The sequence below is a fragment of the Podarcis melisellensis genome (genome assembly GCF_964234715.1).
Source record: "Podarcis melisellensis genome assembly, chromosome: 12".
Lineage (NCBI taxonomy): Eukaryota > Metazoa > Chordata > Lepidosauria > Squamata > Lacertidae > Podarcis > Podarcis melisellensis.
In genome coordinates this window covers 31588491-31605555 of record NC_138544.1, presented here as the reverse complement: position 1 = coordinate 31605555, position 17065 = coordinate 31588491, and the positions used below count along the sequence as shown (strand labels likewise).

General features: G+C 43.0%; 1 protein-coding gene and 1 long non-coding RNA gene across 5 annotated transcripts in view; both read left to right on the top strand.

Moving 5' to 3' along the window:
* The window catches only part of NXPH1 (neurexophilin 1), a 169505-nt gene that overhangs the window by 93858 nt on the left and 58582 nt on the right, over positions 1 to 17065 (top strand). The window lies entirely within an intron of this gene.
* LOC309353547 overlaps positions 2050 to 17065 on the top strand; it is a 35985-nt gene continuing 20969 nt past the window's right edge. The window contains exons 1-2 of the long non-coding RNA XR_014161931.1: positions 2050 to 2116; positions 7370 to 7440. This is a non-coding gene — a long non-coding RNA (uncharacterized lncRNA). The remainder of the gene's footprint in view (positions 2117 to 7369; positions 7441 to 17065) is intronic.

Genomic DNA, 17065 nt, shown 5'->3' with positions numbered 1-17065 from the left:
ATTCTCCTCAAAATTGTCTTATAGTTACTCACATGACCAGATCCCATTGATAATAACAGAACTCACTTTTGCATCGATGTAGCAGGAAATGGCATTATTATTATTAGAGAAACTTTTCTTGAACTAAGGAAACTTTGCAGCTGTTCAGGTTATAGAACGGAGTTACAATTTTCAAGGAACAGCTTATTGTATTGTTGCATCAGCTAAGCTCTGATTGCTGTAATAATCCCATAATGATATATTAACCAACTTTGCCTGGGCTTCGATTTCAGGATTTGTTTTAACTATCTAACATTTCTGGAGAAAAGAACCCAAACGCTTGTTTTAGGAAGAAGAGGGAAATCTGGGCCTATTAATGTTTAAACTGCACTTGGAATTAGCTCAGGAGGAATAGGGTCCTGCAATTATAAAAAGGCAGCAATCACAGCGGGACAAAAGACAACCCCATGCAGTCATTTTTCAATACTTCGGAAAGAAAAAGGAACCGAATAAATAAAGGCAACAATCCAACTCGCAGCAGTGGCAAAGAGGCTGCTTGTGTGTAGGGCAGTCATGGAGAAATGAGGAGCTTCCACAGATGTGTGAGTGGAAGAGAGATGCACAGCACAGAGAGAAGCTATGGAGAGCCAAATAAGATGGCCTATCACATCAAAACAGTGTCCCTGCTGTATCCTTCTGGTACAGTTCTGCGAAAGGGAGAACAGTTTCCTTTTCATTAAGGCTAGGCGCTGAAGCTGAAATAAGCTTGTGGAGAGCCAGGAGTTCTGTTTCATTTGGAAGTGGTTTAGGTCAGGAAAGGAAGGGCTTGGAGTTTCATGTGGTGGAAACTTTGTGGTGAACGTCAGTGTCAGATTGGCCTTAGGTTTGGGCAGAACCTTGAGCAAGAAACCCACAATTGCACCCTTCAGCCACTTGCATGCGTGCACTTGAAAGACCTGTCCCTTTCCTAGAGATAATACACTGCTTATTCATTGCTGCACTGGCACTGTGGTCTAAACCACTGAGCATCCTGGGCTTGCTGATTGGAAGGTCGGTGGTTTGAATCCCTGCGACAGAGTGAGCTCCCATTGCTCTGTCCCAGCTCCTGCCAACCTAGCAGGTCAAAAGCATGCCAGTGCAAGTAGATAAATGGGTACTGCTGTAGTGGGAAGGTAAGCAGTGTTTCCTTGCGCTCTGGCACTCGTCACGGTCCTCCATGTGCCAGTAGTGGTTTAGTCATGCTGGCCACATGACCCAGAAAACTGTCTGTGGACAAACGACAGCTTCCTTGGCCTGAAAGTGAGATGAGCACCGCAACCCCATAGTCACCTTTGACTGGACTTAACTGTCCAGGGGTCCTTTACCTTTACCTTTTATTATTATTATTATTATTATTATTATTATTATTATTATTATTACCACCATGCCTTTTCCCCAGACCAGGACTCAAGGTGGCTTACACAAGTGAAAAGAACATGGAACATGGATAAAACATAGAAAGCTGAAAACATATAGCAAATAATAGTTAATTAAACTATAATGGAATTAAAACAATATAAAAGCAAATTATTAAACTACAGATAGTAGAAACAGCACAGCAGTATTAAGATGCAATTCCTAACCCCCCCCAAAAAACAGTCAGTTCTCCAAAGCCTGTGAGAATAAAACAGACTTCACCTGCTGTCAGAAGGACAGCAAGGAGAGACAACAGTCTTACTTCTCCAGCATTGGAGAAGCTAGTGCCCTCTAGTGATTGCTCCCATCACCCCCTGACCACATAGCCAATGGTCAAGCACAGGCATGGCCAAGCTTGGCCCTCCAGATTTTTGGGACTACAATTCCCATCATCCCTGACCACTGGTCCTGTTAGCTAGGGATGATGGGAGTTGTAGTCCCAAAACATCTGGAGGGCCACATTTGGACATGCCTGGTCAAGCATGATGGGAGTTGACATCCAAGAATATCGGGAGGGCCTTAGCTTTTCCATGAGAGCTGTGCCACAGCAGCCACAGAAATGGAAAGGTGAGATATAACTATAGAATCATAGAATTGTAGAGTTGAAAATGACACCAACTGTCATCTAGTCCAACTCCCTGCAATAGAGGAATCCACCAGTCGTTTGAGAGGCATGTCTCAGGTAATTATAGTCTGGATTTGTCACCTATCCCTACTTTAATCCATGCTCCACTTATTCAGAAGCAGATCTATTTGTGCATATATGATTTGAGCATATGCATGTGAAAATCAGCGCGCAAATTTAAATAATAATGCTAAATAAATAAACTTAATGGTTCTTTTCCTTTCGCCTACTGCAATCTGGTGCCTTCCAGATGTTTTGGACCACAACTCCTTTTAGCCCTAGCTAGCTTGGCCAACTGTTAGGTATTAGCAGTACCTCAGTGGTAGAGCATCTTCTCTGTTCCTGGTTCAATTCTCAGCATCTCCAGGAAGGGCTGCCTGAAATTCTGGAGAGCTGTTTCCAGTCAACGTAGGCAACACTGAATTAGACAGACCAATGGTCTGAGTCTGTATAAGGCAGCTTCTGACATTGCTTATGTTGGGAGTCCTAGTCCACAGTATCTGGTGTACAGCATATTCTGAAGAAGATGCTACAACAACAGTTTTCTTTGAACCCCATGAAGATAACCTTCCTCTCCTCACTGGTCCATTGCCAGGGATGTGTTTGCACGTCACTCACCATTATTTCCAGTGGCGTACTGTACTGTCATACAGAAGCCATCTGATTCTGTAGATAAACAGCATTATTTGTTTTGTGCTTATTATTTGATCACTTACTGCTATGGCCCCTTTCTTTTCATGCTTTCAAGGTCTGAAATGTATTATATATATATATCAGAGGTAGACGAGGAATCAATAAAACATTCAAATGCAAACATCTTAAAGTACAAAGAGCGAACTTCAAACAGAGAGGTGAGGATGTTGTGAGAAGCGATTGTCACAATACACTTTAAAAATGTCTGTTGGGTTCCTCGAGAACTATGGATTGGTGGAGATATGCATCCAGTCTCTTTCTTCTGCTTCTGGCACTTGGAATAAGTTTGAGGGCACATTGTGCTTTGTTCAAGTAACTGGGAAACATAGTTGTATTGTTGGAAAACTAAGTGGGGAGTCCTTTATATATAGTTCTCCAAAAGACAGAAAAGCTTGACGCAGAACCAAAGCCATTTCTCTTTATGTACAAAAATGGTGTGTAGCATTCCATCGTCTGGAAGCTATCTGATTTTGTAGATAAATAGCAAAGAGTCATACAACCAACCAGGTGGGAACAGTAAATATTAGAATTAAAGATAAAGAAAACACCTGCTTTTTTGCTGTAAACTGGGTGGGGGTGGAGGATGCTCTGTATAGATTGGAATGGTTTTGTTTCGATTCACCGCAGCAAGCTCATTGAAGGTTGCTGTCATATTGCTTTTGCCTTTCCTTCTGAAGGATATCCTTTAGACAGACATGTAGGGGAAGAAGCCTGTATTGAGATGACAGGAGATAGGATTTCAACACGAGCCACTGAGATTTGTGAGACTAGAGATGATACCCAGAAAAAGGCTGAGATGCAACCAGAAGGTTGAAAAGACATTTGGATTGTTGTGACAGAAATTTGCTTTAAGCACATTCCAGCCCTGTTCAGTTTCAATCAAGCACCTGGACAAGGTGGCTGGCTGGTTATATAGATCCTATGCAATGGTTATCTTTGTGGGATGGCAGATTTCCCCCTTTCATGCCAGGATTTCCCATCATCCCAAATTACGGAAGGGGACAAAAATGCAAAACTCAGCATTGGTCATTTAATCAAAAACCCCATTGACCTGAGTCATTCATTGTAGGTGTTGTGACAGTAGACAATAGTGACATAGATAACTAGTTTTGAGAGGCAGGAGCCTTATGAGATATTTAAAGGACCATTTGGTCCTTCAACCAACCAATCAGCCACTGTTTACAGTAAAAAATTTGCCCTAAACGTCCTTGGCTCAGTATACCTGAAGGAGTGTCTCCACCTCCATCATTCAGCCTGAGGTCCAGCGCCAAGGGCCTTCTGGCGTTTCCCTTACTGCGAGAAGTGAAGTAGCAGGGAACCAGGCAGAGGGCTTTCTCAGTAGTGGCACCCAGCCCGGGAACGCCCTTCCATCAGATGTCAAGAAAATAAACATTACTATCTGACTTTTAGAAGACATCTGAAGGCAGCCCTGTTTAGGGAACAGGAAAGCCGCCGAGAGTGGCTGGGGAAACCCAGTCAGATGGGTGGGGTATAAATAATAAATTATTATTTCACTGGCCTGGCTTAACATTCTCTGTCTGCCAGTGCAAGTGCTTTTCTGTGTGCTAAACTTATGTATTTTCTCACCTATCATTTTTAATAATTGTCGGCTATCTGGAAATGGAAAAAAGAAATCTCTCCTACTACCAAAAGTGGAAAAGATGGTGGGAACAGAGCTTTGCTTTCATATCTTCATCTGCATATATTGTAATTTTGACTTTTGAACGCAGCAGCATTGATAGAGACATCAATGAAGATGAATAAATATTGAACTGCACAAAATCAGTTAGAAAGCTTTCCCTTCTTCCCCAACCTCTTACTTAAGACAAGGCTGAAAAAATAGCTTTTATCCATTCTGTTGATAATCGTTTCCCCTTCAGTGGTTTTTCAGCTATAGTCAATATTTAGAAACTGACACTTTTTTCCCACCCTAGGACATAAGACCAGGATTGCTAGCTTTGGAAATTTTGTTTCTGTGAGCTCTGCAGTCTCTCTCTCTCTCTCTCTCTCTCTCTCTGTGTGTGTGTGTGTGTGTGTTTGGGGTTTCAGTCTACTCTGATGTTTTGGTAACTCTCACAAAGGCCACAAAGCTGGTGAAATGGTGCAGCGGAAAGTGGCCCTGGGCAGGGAGAGAGAAGAAATTCATCCCCATTTGCATTAAAAGGCAAACCTACCTGCTTTGAACTTCCCAAAACAATACAGTGGTACCTCGGGTTACATACGCTTCAGGTTACAGACTCCACTAACCCAGAAATAGTACCTCGGGTTAAGAACTTTGCTTCAGGATGAGAACAGAAATTGTGCAGCAGCGGCACGGCGGCAGCGGGAGGCCCCATTAACTAAAGTGGTGCTTCAGGTTAAGAACAGTTTCAGGTTAAGAACGGACCTCCGGAACGAATTAAGTACTTAACCCGAGGTACCACTGTACACAGCCACCCTTTGAAATTCACGCTCCCCTGAATTTTGCAGTGCGATTCTGCATCCAAGCAAATGTGTGCCAACATGCCATATAATGAATATTATATCAAATGAATATTACTGAGGAAATGACAAAAATGCATTATAGTAGGCAGAAGTGCTTTACAAAAATGTGTACATTTGGATAAATCCACATTAAATGTTGATGAATTATTGGGATTTTTTTTAAATAAAAAAATTGCAAACAGATATGGAAATGTGGGGACTGAAGTTCAGTAAAATGAGAAACAGAGAGAAATCAGGACTGATAGATTGACAAAGGAGACTACTCTTTGGTTCCAGTGACTGAAACCGAACAGAAGAGGATTCTGAACCCAACATACTTTATGTCTTCAGCCCTGGTGCACATAGGTTTTCTTTAAATTGCTAGCATGGGACATTTGTGTACAAGAGCTGGATTAGGTCCTTGGGATGAGATGGAAGTATTGTTAGTCCCTCATCCCCACGGTGGTACCAATCCAAATTGGAACTCACACACCAGCTATTTGTAAAGGGAGGTAAGCTCAGTAACGAAGTTCCCTTTTGCAGGGATGTCATCCAAATTATGTGGTAAATGTTTGTAAAACCTCAGACTCTAGAAAACATATATTTTACCACCTTGTTTTCAAACTGAATACTGCACTTAGAGGAAGGATGGGCTATAATTATGCTTTAAGTTATCAAACAAACAGCACATGCGAAATGAGATCAGATACCTTATTTTGGAGGAGAACGCTGGTGTAAAATGAATGCATTTTTGTTGGAAACAGCCTTGAGGTAAAATGTGGGATCCTATAGCACAGATGTGCACATCCCTACTTCAAATCATGGTTTTTAATTTTCAGTGTCCCAGTGGGTCACAAGCCATAGCTGTTCATGACATCAAGCTGTAGTGAAGCTTCCTTGTCTGAACTGAGCCAAGGAGTAAAATAATAATGTTTATTAGATAAGAAGTTAGCTTTCACTTGCTTCAATAGCTCATAAGGACATTTATATGGAGAGGTCAGTGATATGCAATTCTATCTAAATTTAACTATATTATTGGTGAAAAGCTTAATAAATGAATAGCCCTGCTATTCAATACATGAATACCTGACATCATATTTACTGATGAGTACACTTACAGCTGGCATGTGTTATCCAATCTTCAATTACTATGTAATGATTAATTATATACCAGCGAATATTGTGCCACCAACTCCTGGTTTTATTGCGAGATCCAGTTCCTGGATGAATCTAATAACTGCAACATAAAGTTCATTATCTTTAAACTTATCACCATGTTGATCTTTGCTAACTTTTGAAATAGGAGGAGGTGGTTGTGAGGAAGGTGGGTGGTTCTTACAGAACATCTACCTTGCATGGAGTGCAGGAAATGAGATTTTCATTATTATTGTGCAGATTCATAAAGTTCCTATCAGGCTCTTCAAATAAGCGGGAGGCTCCTGCAAGAGTGGACCTGAATGCAATTGCCCACGTTCTGCCTGTTATAAATATATAATTAAAAATGGCTCGCTCTTGTGAACGTGATTAGCTTGCCTCCTTGTTCATTGCCTTGGTATAGGGTTGTTTATAATAGAGCTGAATGGATGCAAATATGTTTCAAGTGCTTTATACATGTCTGCCCCAAAGTAAGCTCCATTGGGACCTACTGTGAGGATAATAGTAAAGGAAGTTTACTTTGAGGACAGTAGCACAGGGAGCCAACATGATACACCCCTGATGTTGCTACGCTCCAACTCCCACCATCCCAGGTTATTGGCCATGCTGGCTGGGGTCAATGAGAGTAGTTGTTCAGCACCACGTTGGCTATCTCAGGGCACGACGTTGGCTATCTCTGGTGTGTGGGTTTGCAGCTTACGTATCAGTTCACATAAGCAAAGGCTCAAAGGGTTTTTATTTCCTTAATCTGCATCCCACTGGGAGCATTGATAGTTTGTACTGAAACCCATTTTCATGCAGGAGGTTTTCTCATTAGTTGCTCTGCTGTTGTTTCTCAGTATGTATGTATGGAAGCTACAAATACAGTCAAGTTGCGTCATCAACACATTTTACTTGTGTGAATTCAATTTTATGCACTTGGCTGCAGCTCCATTTCAGCCTTTTTCTTCTGCCTGTCTCTCTCTCTCTCCCTGCCTCCCACCTCCTTCCTTCTGCCAGTCAATCACATGTGGAAGAGTGAGGTTAGCCAGCGGAAACGCTTCCCCCTCCCCTCCCCAGTCGAGAAAAAGGTAATTTAGGCTATATGCAATTTGCTCATATACCCACAATCTTCAGAACTAAAGCCTAATTAATAATAATAATAATAATAATAATAATAATAATAATAATAATAATAACCTGCCTACCTGGCTGGGTTTCCCCAGCCACTCTGTATTATCGTATGTGACTCACCTGTAGATTATCTTATTATCCCATATTTGCGTAAGTATGTCATGACGCTGCAGCTTGTGTGGTTCCTGACAGATGGGACTGCCACCTGGGGGGAAATGGAGGAAAAGTCTTTCTACCCTTGATATTGCGGTTGCTGCTGGCAAAATGGGTGAGCAAAGGAGAGAATGAAAGTCTTTTCTTGGGCTTCTCTCAGGGATGGCTGGTCCAAGGTAAAGGGGGAGGGGGTTGATGAGAGCCAAGGAGGGTTGTTGGTGAGGTCCAAAGAAAGGGAGCTGGCAGCTGGGTGAGGTCTAGGGGGAGGGAATCAGAGGTTGGCAGGGGGTGAGGGCAGGGCCGTCTTAAGCATATCGGGCGCCGTGGTGAAAAGCTCCCTCTGGCTCCCCCCTTTTCCCCAGAGTTTTTTTAGGGAGGACAGCGCTGCCGGCAGGGCTGGAGGAGGTGGGCAGTTGCTGGAGGGCGGTTCCTCCAGTGGCAAAGAGGCAGAGGCTGGACGCTGTGCCTCCCGGCTCAGCTGGCTGCTTCGTGCCATGGTGGCCACAGCAGACGGAGGCTCTGGGCACGGCGCTGCTTTGGCGTGGCATGGCGGAGGCGGGCGAGGGCGGCGAGCTGATGCCTGGAGCTGCCGCTTCCAGCCTTCGCCTCTTCCCTGGCACCCTTCAGAACTTGGCGCCCTGGCACCCTGCGCTACTAGCCTCTATGGGTAAGACACCACTGGGTGAGGGGCAGGTGAGGATGGGGGAGTACGTAGGGTTGCTGAGCAAAATGAGCAGAGGCACAGCCCATATTATGTATTTATGTATGTATGTACATTTGAATAGAGGTGACTTATGACCATTGGTACATTTAGTTCAGTATATTGGTACATTTAGTTCAGTATTTAGTTCAGTATTGTCTACACTGACTGGTAGTCTTTCCTAGTCCTTTCTGGAGATGTTGAGAATTGAAACTGGGACCTTCTGTATGCAAAGCATGTGCTAAAGCTCCTTGGCAAATAATACATATCTATATGCATATTATTTTAAATACAGAGCTGGAGGTCTAATCACACTCTACCAGAATGCTACATAGAGCATATTTGAAGAAGCAGTTTTTTGGCTTGGCTTTGCTTTAGAGATCATATCTGGAAAATGCAATATCTGATGCAGGCAAATTATGATGCCTAATACTGTGTGGTAGCAGTAGGAGTCAATCGTTGTGGTTTGTGTCTGATTTTAGTGGGTGAATGTTGTGTATCTCTGCTGATCCTGCTGTTTGAGTCTGCTGATTTGATTATAAACTTGATGCATTGTATTTGATCTGTGTTCTTCTCTGGTTGTATTATAACATGTCATTTGCTGCTTTATGGACCAAAGTGCAGAATACAAAGAAATAATAATAATAATAATAATAATAATAATAATAATAATAATAACAACAACAATGTTAATTATAGCAATGCTGTAACTTGTCACTATTAGCAGTTGGTGTTAGAAGGAATAGTGTGTGCCACTGTGCATTCACAGGTTCCTGATTGATGTGCTACATGTCTGAGGCTTTTTCTCACTGGTCCCTTTCCAGATAACTAGTCACAGAAAGCCAACCCCAAAGAATGATTTTCTAAAACACACCCTAATTTTCATTTTCATGGCATTATATGCCCACAGTATCTCAAAACTTTCTACAGTTTGCATGTGACCAGAACATTTACCAGTGTAACCAGTTCTGTCACTTGGTATTTAAAACTGGCCATTCAATTTGCTAATGGCTTAGTATAATGCAACAATATATTGAAGCCCTGCATTCCCAAGAAATGCAAAAAAAGACCCCACAGAGGTTCAACTTCTAGAAGACACCAGCTTGGGAAAGGTGGCTAGACCCCATCACCTGGAAACAAGTCCCCCTTTGAAATCAGTGATGTTTACTCCCACGTAACCATGCATAAGACGGATGGAGGTTTCCTTAATTTAGACATCCTGTGTGCTCCTTAATACTCCTTTCATTACAAAAGCATTATGTGCCCTCCAAAAAGTAAAAAAGTAAAAACCTGGGTAATCGGATTTCAGCTGGGTCTGGGCTGATAATGATTGAGATAGTGGCAAGTGCAGAGTTGTCAGAGAGTGGTACAAAATCCAGGGGAATGAAGAAAAGAAGGAAATAGACAGTGATTGGAAGGACAGAGATAATAGGATGCCTTAGGCCAGTTGTAACTCACATGGACCTAATGTGTGTGTGTGTGGAGGGAGAGGAGAAGAATGTCTTAAAACCAGGGGGAGCAGGAAATGGGAGGCAGAGAGCCAAATGAAACAAGTCTCACTTGAAGTATTTTTGCCATTTGTTTTCTGAAGCAGTGTGACCTTTCCTATGAAATCATCCGCCAGCCTGCTGTGGAACCAGCATCCCTGGGCTCGCCTCTACCAGAAAGCCATGGATATTTCATGCTGGATCAGGCACTTAATGCATTATCTAATACATAACATAAGGGATGCAAACTGTCACCACTAGCCCATCCTTCCCCCCGCCCTCTCTTGCAGATCTTTGCTAAGGTTAATGCTTTTGTAAATGAATGTCATTGTTCTGATGAATTCCCCACGAAGCTAAACAATTCCGTCGCTCCTTTGTTATGGTACTCTTGTTTTATCCCACTTCTAAAGCTCAACACGAAGCGAGTTCACATGCTCTTCTTTCTCATAAGAGATCAAAGATAAATGGAAGGAACCGTTAAGCAAGGCACAAACTCTGGACTTGTCTTCACGGTTTACAAAAGCAAACAGCTGACATGTAGCTGCCTCAAAGATGTGCTTTTATAAGAGAACATTTCATGCAATCTGCTGTGCTGCTTAACATAGGTCTTGGGTTCTGAAAGCTATGACATCCTTGCTACTCCCGATGATCTTTTAGACCAGAGGATTCCAAACCTATAGGTTTAAGGTGTTAAGTCTAACATACAAAGCCTTCAACAACTTGGGACCTAGATACTTGGTGGAACACCTATCCTCATATCATTGACCTGCCTTGAGGTTAGTGGAGGTGTATTGCCCCACCGTGGGTGTAACTCCCTGCGTGGTGATGTGGAACATGGCCCTCTCTGTTGTGGCTGGAATTTCTATGCCCTGGAGGCATAGATGGCCACAACATGGTTTGGATTCCATCACCTGGTGTTCTCCAAAGCCTTTGGAGCATTTGATCAGGCTGCTCTGAGCTTGGATTTTGCTGTTCTGCAGCATTCACTGTTTTCTGAGGTTGTGCTTGATAGTATAAAGGTAAAAAGGTATAGGTCCCCTGGATGGTTAAGTCCAGTCAAAGGCAACTGTGGGGTTTGTTGGAAAAAAAACTCCTGGGAAGGCCGCCACCTTCCCAAGACACCGAGGCGTTTCTCCGGTGATCACCCTCTGGCTGTAAATCTTCCTCAGTCCAGAGAGATCGGTAATAAGTAACCCCTCCCCCCTGAGAGGAGCACACTCATCTTCTGGCATCCCATTGCAGAAGAAAGAGACAATCCGTAGCTTTAAACTACTTTATTTACATTGTCTATACACAGAGCTTCATCCATGTGTCTGCTCTCTCTGAGCAGCGGTACGGAAGAACACACTTTACACAGAAGCGAAAGTAACTTCTTACAGTACTGAAACCAAGCTGAGACTTCCTGTCTCATGCTCTCAGACACTCACATGATGTCAACAACCATTGTGCTGCTTTCTGCGAAGTTGGTGAGATAAAAATCCTAACAGGGTTGTGGTGCTCATCTCTCTTTCAGGCCAAGGGAGCTGGCATTTGTCCAAAGACAGCTTTCTGGGTCATGTGGCCAGCATGACTAAACCTCTTATGGTGCAACGGAACACTGTGACGAAAACCAGAGCACACAGAAATGCCATTTACCTTCCTGCCTCAGCGGTACCTATTTATCTATTTGCACTGGTGTGCTTTCAAACTGCTAGGTTGGCAGGAGCTGGGACAGAGCAACGGGAGCTCACTCTGTTGTGGGGATTCAAACCGCTGACCTTCTGATTGGCAAGCCCAAGAGGTTCAGTGGTTTAGACCGTAGTGCCACCCACATTCCCGCTTTATGATATGTTGGTTTATTGGCCACTTTAAGAACAGGAACCTGGACTAGATGGGGCATTGGCCTGAAACAGCAGGACTCTTCTTATATTCTTCTGTTTTTATTTGTTAAATCAATTTGAGATGTTTCATAGACAGCAATTCATAAATGATTTATTTTATTTTTTAATTAATTTTAATTAAATTTTCATTAATAACAATCCAATGGAGGCCACATTAATACAATGCCAAATCACAATACAATCAAAAGAGCCAATTAAACAGTTCCAAATTAAACATTTTTTTATGACTTCCCGTGTTCCGGCTATCAGGAGTTGATGTTATTCTTTGATCCTACACCAATTTTCTTAATTAATCCAAGTTCCACAATTCCGATCTTAATCCTTTGTTCTAGCAGCCACTGTGTGATGACTTTCTATCATGTTTAATAAATCCAAATCCATTAACTTGCAGAGGGAATTTATATCCTGTAGCTGTGTGAAATATTTGTTTACCTTCTTCATTTCCTTCATGTTGTAGTCAGTCAATTTTCTTCAACATTGCCCCTCCTTCGAAAGCTCATTTCTAGGTGTGTCATAGCTCCATTTTGCCTCTCTGAAACTGAAAGCAGAAAGAAGTCCGGCTGCGACTTCTGGCTTACTTTCAGTGTTTATATCCTTGTTTCTTCTAATGAGCTGGAGTCTCACCAAAACCATCATAAATCAGAACTAGAGCTCTCTTTAGTTGGAAATGTTAACAAATCATCCCAGTATTTCACACAGTCTATTCTTTCAAGCACTCCATAAAGAAAATTATAAGTTCTTGTTGAATCCCTCTTGCATTCCATATATAGTTGTAATCCATTAGTAATTTCCTCCCATTATTAATTGGTTCTTTTCAGTGAAGGTTTACCGATTCCTGGCACAGCAAAAATAATGTATAACGAGAACAAAGGCTCCCTCCACTTACGTAGCATTCCAATTATGATGACCAGAGTCTTCTCCAAATCAAAACCTTGACATTCAGTGACTGATTCATTTTGTAGGTTATCATTCTCCTTCTTCCCAAACACGCCTGTTTCTTAAGTCCAAATTCAGATACATCTTGAAATAAACAGAGATATCTCCGCTCATGGCTATTGCATTGGAGAGTTTCCAATACGTGCAGTGCTATGCCCTCTGTGTCCCTGTCCCGCATTCCATCGAAACAAGAAGCAGTTATTGGACAATCCGTGAGAGAAAGCTCTCCCCTTCTGACCGGGGGAGGGGGGGCTTACAAGGATAATTACTCCTAAATTATCCTTGATTAACCGCACGGCTGGCATCCGCTACCATGGGATCGTTAGTTCGCCATGGCAGCTGCGCTGGAAGTCCATAAACAATTTAAAAAAGAAACTAAAGTCAAAATCTGATACTGGAAGCCAAGAGCGTCTGGGTACAGAAGCCCCACGGTATCGTAGTTGTATGAGAAGGACCAGTGGTGGATGGTACCCACTGCGACTGGTATGGCAGAAGGCGGCAAAGTCAACAGTAGGTGGCACCAGAGCTAATGGCAGGCAGAGTCAACTAATTCTGCCTTTGCTGCTATCCTCCTCTCTGCTGAGTTCTACAAAGGCAACACTGGGACTATAGAGGAGGAAGATGATAGGCAGTGCTGCCTCCTTGGTTGCTTGTAAGTAAGAAGGCAAGCAAGTGGAGGATGGCTGAGGGCAGACTGAGGTTGGAGAAGGGTTGTAGCTCAGTGGCAGAACATCTGATTTGAAGGCAGAAGGTCCCAGGTTCGATCCCTGGCATCTCCAGATAGGATTGGGGAAAGCTGCTCCCTGAAACCCTGGAGAGCTCCTGCCAGTCAGTGTAGACAATACAAAGCTAGATGGACCAAGAGTCTGACTCACAATAAGGCAGCTTTCTATGTTCCTATGGTGGGACAGTGCCATAGTTACCCTAGTGGAGCAGTTTCCACTGAGAAGGACTCCTGGTTTCATGTTAGGAGATACTGTGGTACCTCGGGTTAAGAACTTAATTCGTTCCCAAGGTCCGTTCTTAACCTGAAACTGTTCTTAACCTGAAGCACCAGTTTAGCTAATGGGGCCTCCCGCTGCTGCCACGTTGCCGGAGCATAATTTCTCTTCTCATCCTGAAGCAAAGTTCTTAACCTGAGGTACTATTTCTGGGTTAGTGGAGTCTGTAACCTGAAGCGTATGTAACCTGAGGTACCACTGTATTTGCTTGAACAGGAAAACTCATGTTAGAATGACACTACAGCCTACAACTTCTTACCTCCGTGGGAAAATTAGGTCTCAGGCAGGGGTGTGATTTTGAAAACAACCAGCTCCCCGCCACTGGAGTGGCACAACCTGATAAGCGGACGACCTCATCTCAGAGACTGAAACTAACCCCTTCGCTTATCTTCCTAGCCATTCAGTTGAGAAATAGGCAATTTGCTGCCCTCAAATTCCCGAGTCGAGGAATGGTGTCACATTTTTGTGCTTCCAAAATTTCTTCCAGTACCTACAAAGATTTTTTCACATATGGCTCACAAAAAAAATGAAAAAAATGGCTAAGCTTCTGGAAGTCAGCCTGTGATGATTACACACCCTGCCAATCCCAGGAGAAATAGACCAATAATAGTCCTGCACAATTACAACTGCCAGGAAAGAAAGAGAGCGAGAGCAGCCAGCAACCTCCAATATAATGAGGCACACCAGTTTCCTGGTCATATTATAAAATAACCCTTGAGGAAAGAGAAGCGAGAGCCGCCACCAACAGCATCCATAGTGCAGGAAAACTGAAATCACATGTATTGATTTGTGTGATGCTAAGTGATATTATGTGAATGCTCTGATAATGGGCAAATCCACAAACTTGTTGGGCTGAAGTTTTGTCTAACTGAAAGCATTTGGACAGACGCAGTTTTAAAAGGGGGAAAATGGAAGTGTTTTAGTGGTTGTGAGACACCTGTGTGCACAAACAAAGGTTGTGTTTTGGGTAGCATAAGAAACTATGGTTTGCCATGGTGGAACAAGCCTAGTCTTCCCCTGTGTAGCACAATTCTTTCTCTCATTCTTCCTTCAGTGTGGCTGTGAGGAGGACACCACAGGTTACTAGAACAGCCAGTTTTAAGTATCCAAGTTTTGTGTTATGTTCAAACTCTAAATCATGGTTAACCTTTGCCATGGCTTGACTGAAACAACCCAGCTTTATAACCTGCATTTTGAAGTTGGCTTGTTCCACATAAGCCATAGTGAAGATTAAACTCTGTTGGCCAGCAGTAGCAGCAGCAGCAGCAGCAGTTTCCAAACTCCTCCTTGAGGACATAGCAGAAGAAGAGGATGGAGCCTGGGTGATGCTACGCTCATTCTCATAAACCATGCTTTATCTAGATATCTGAACACAGCCAATGTGCTTGTATGTGTGTCTCCTCCCTTTTGGCAGCAGTCCATTGCATCACATGAAATGTTATTCTGGAAGACCTCCCAGCTTTGCCAGGCAGCTTTCTCTGGTGTATAGGGAGCTGTCAATGGAACGGGGAGGCTAAAAAGTCCCAAATCTCAGCCTTTGCCATAAATGGATTAAAGCAATTAGCCACAAAGTTTCGGGGAAGAGACATGAGAAGCAGCACAATCAGTGTTTGGCAATGGTTATGCCCTTCTATAGTTGAGTCTCAGTTCCACTATTATTTGGGGGGCTGGGAAGGGAAGACAAATTCATAACACCTATGTACTACAAAAATACCGTATTTTTTGCTCTATAGGATGCACACGACCATAGGATGCACCTTGTTTTAGAGGGGGAGAACAAGAAAAAAAAATTCTCCCCCTCTCTGTGCAGCGCCCCTTCAGTGAAGCGACAGGAGACATGGAGCCCCTTCCATTTCCCACTTAGCTGAAGGGGCACTGTGCCTTAGCTGAAGGGGCACCTACCCTTCAGCGAAAGGAACCTGAAGCCTCTGGAGCGCAGTGGGAGCTCCCGCTGCGCTCTGGAGGCTTCAGGCGGCTATCCTTGAAGCCTGGAGAGTGAGAGGGGTCGGTGCTGCTGGGGCTGGCTTGCCTGATGGGGAGAGGAGCTAGCAGGAGGGAGTGGTAGCTGTAGGAAGATCAAAGCTTAGGTGGTGAGAAGATTGAAGTCTCTCTTCTTACTCTCTCCCTCCTGTTCGCCTCCTTGCCACAGACAGTGGTCACTTGCTCCCTGGACCACACTATGTTGGCCCCATCTCTGCTTTGTAATTGGTGATGCAGCCAGGAGATGTAGCTCTAGTGTGTCCACTATGCTTGCCATTCTAGAGGGTTCCTACTGCCTGCCAATTACAAGGGCCAATGTAGTCCAGGGTTATTTTTTTTAGCAGTGATTCCTGCACTTCAGGGGGTTGGACCAGATCTTTTTTGCCGTCCCTTCTAACTCTACAGTTCCATGTTTCTATGATTCCTACAGCTGATATATTGTATACAGATATATGCTGAGATCTTATATAGGTATATATATATTTAAAGCTTTTAGAATCTATTCCTTTGGGTATATTTGGATACCTCCCCTCCCCATCTAATTACATGTAGCCCCTGCAACTTTCAATATATTATGATAATCTTATGGGAAGAAGTTTTTCTTGTCTGGCAGGCGAATAGCCTTCTAAAGATAGTGATAAGTGATTGAAACATGCACCAACAACACTCTGAACACATTTTTTGTGTGCTTGCAACTATTTTTAGTGTACATCACTCCTCCAGAGCCCTCGGCAATGCAGGCAAAATGCCAGACTTGGCAATCTTTTGAGGTTTTTTAATGTGCCAGGTTCTGGCTGTATCACATTTTTTTTTTAAAAAAAAACAAAACAAAAACAAAAAACCCAGACTTGTTTTCTCAGCCTTAGTAAATTGATCCAGATTTGAAAATGACTATGACATCTAAATAGACCCGTGAGACTGGCATTGAAAAGTTGCCACAAAAGCTGGAAAGCGTTGATGGTTGTTCCTTTCTTTTGCGACTCTTTATCACAGTAATGGGTGAATGAAAAGCAGCTTAGTTTCTGCTCTGGTGTCCTTTTTCATAAGAATATGCCAGTATCAGGTTCCAAGTGCGTAATGCATTTCTGCTATTCTGCTATACTCATACAAATGAAATGAAAATTCACTACAAAATGCACAAAGAATTCCAAGAGAAAGTCCGCGCTGAGATTTAACATGCAAAGTCACTTTCGCCTTTCACACGTGCAAAAATTCCTATGCCTTGGGTGATTACTTTTAAGTCTATAAGCATGCAGCGCATTGGGAGTACAATGGAGACCATTATAACTTTTAATATCCTGGCTTTGGGGCATGTAAATTCCTTGGCACAATGCTGCGTTATCATCTTTGAAGGCATAATGCCCTTGCTTTAAATACATAAATAAAAATAAAAAGGGATAACCTTGAACTAGCCAATGGCACACAGCCATAAAAAGACCTGTGAT